A 2,380-nucleotide genomic window follows, 5' to 3' on the forward strand; every position below is an offset into this window, starting at 1 on the left:
CTCACAGCAACCTCCAACTCCTGGGCTCAAGCGAGTCTCCTGCCTCAGCCTCCCAAGTACCTGGGACTACAGGCGCCCGCCACAACGCCTGGCCACTTTTTGGTTGCAGCCATCATTGTTGTTTGGCGGGCCCCGGCTGGGGATTCGAACCCGCCACCTTAGGTGTACGTGGCTTGGTGCCCTAGCCGCTTGAGCCACAGGCGCCGAGCCAGGAGATCCTTTTAAATGGAGCTGAGAGTGGTGGCATTCACTTAGGGCTTCCCTGGGGAGAGTTCCACCAGCTACAGCCCAGCCTTCTCTCCTTTCACCTTATTATTTATATTACTTTCTTTCCTCCAGTGAATCAATAACAACAACAGGAAAAGTGGTTTCAAAACAGCTAAATCAGACCAGGCTCAGTGGCTCATGCCCTGCAATGCTAACACTCTGGGAGGCCAAGACAGGTAGATTCCTTGTGGTTAGGAGTCTGAGACCAACCTGAGCAAGAGCGCCACCCCGTCTCTACTAACAATAGAAATAATAGGCCAAGACGTTGTGGTGGGTGCCTATAATCCCAGCTGTTTGGGAGGCAGGAGAATAGTCTGAACCTAGGAGTTTGAGGTTGCTGTGAGCTGTTAAGCCACAAGAACTCTAGCCTAGGGCAACAGAGTGAGACTTTGTCTAAAAAAAACTAATCCACAAACAGCAATCTTTGTTTGCAAAGAGTCATGGTCCAGAGGCTGGTAGGTCTGGTGAATATTTGAGTTGGAATAGATCCTGGCTCTTCTTCATTTATGGAAATAAAAATGAACCCAATGGAGTAAAACTGAAAGCTTTTCCTCTTAGAACTGGAACCAGACAAGGTTGTCCTCTGTCACCATTACTATTCAACATAGTGCTGGAGGTTCTAGCCAATACAATTAGGCAAGACAAGGAAATAAAGGGCATCCAAATTGGAGCAGAGGAGGTTAAACTCTCCCTCTTTGCTGACGATATGATCTTATACTTAGAGAACCGCAAAGACTCAACCACAAAACTCCTGGAAGTCATCAAAAAATACGTCTCAGGATATAAAATCAATGTCCATAAGTCAGTAGCCTTTGTATATGCCAATAACAGCCAAGATGAGAGGCTAATTAAGGACACAACTCCTTTCACCATAGGTTCAAAGAAAATGAAATACCTAGGAATACCTAACAAAGGAAGTGAAGGACCTCTATGAAAAAAATTAGGAAATCCTAAGAAAGGAAATAGCAGAGGTTATTAACAAATGAAAGAACATACTATGCTCATGGCTGGGAATAATCAAAATTGTTAAAATGTCTATACTTTCCAAAGCAATCTACCTATTCAATGCCATCCCTATTAAAATACCAACATTTTACTTTCAAGATTTGGAAAAAATGATTCTGCGTTTTGTATGGAACCAGGAAAAAAAGGCAGTTCTTAGTAATAAAAACAAAGCTGGGGGCATCACCATACCAGATTTTAGGCTGTACTGCAAATCCATAGTAGTCAAGACAGCATGGTACTGGCACAAAAAATAGAGACATAGACATTTGGAATTGAATAGAAAACCAGGAAATGAAACTAACATCTTACAACCACCTAATCTTTGATAAACCAAACAAGAACATATCTTGGGGGAAAGACTCCCTAGTCAATAAATGGTGCTGGGAGAACTGGATATCCACATGTAAAAGACTGAAACTGGACCCACACCTTTCTCTACTCACAAAAATTGATTCAAGATGGATAAAGGACTTAAATTTAAGGCATGAAACAATAAAAATCCACAAAGAAAGTATAAGAAAAACACTGGAAGAAAATTGGCCTGGGGAAAGACTTCATGAAGAAAACTGCCGTGGCAACTGCAACAACAACAAAAATAAACAAAGGGGACTTAATTAAACTGAAAAGCTTCTGTACAGCTAAAGAGACAACAACCAAAGCAAATAGACAACCTACACAATGGGAAAGGATATTTACATATTTTGAATCAGACAAAATCTTGATAACTAGGATCTATAGAGAATTCAAATTAATCCACATGAAAAAAGCCAACAATCTCATATCAGGGGTCCTCAAACTTTTTAAACAGGGGGCCAGTTCACTGTCCCTCAGACTGTTGGAGGGCTGGACTGTGGGCCCCGGGATGAGTCGGCTGCTAAGCAGGACAGGCAGCAGTGGCAAAAACACCCGGCCGGCTGAATAAATGTCCTAGGCAGGCTGCATGTGGCCCGTGGGCCATAGTTTGAGGACGCCTGCCATATATCAATGGGCAAGAGACATGAATAGAACTTTCCCTAAAGAAAACAGATGGGCTTGGCGCCTGTGGCTCAAGTGGCTAAGGCGCCAGCCACATACACCTAAGGTGGTGGGTTCAAATCCAGCCCGGGCC

This window comes from Otolemur garnettii, unplaced genomic scaffold (assembly GCF_000181295.1).
Source record: "Otolemur garnettii isolate 467f Iridium unplaced genomic scaffold, OtoGar3 scaffold00051, whole genome shotgun sequence".
Lineage (NCBI taxonomy): Eukaryota > Metazoa > Chordata > Mammalia > Primates > Galagidae > Otolemur > Otolemur garnettii.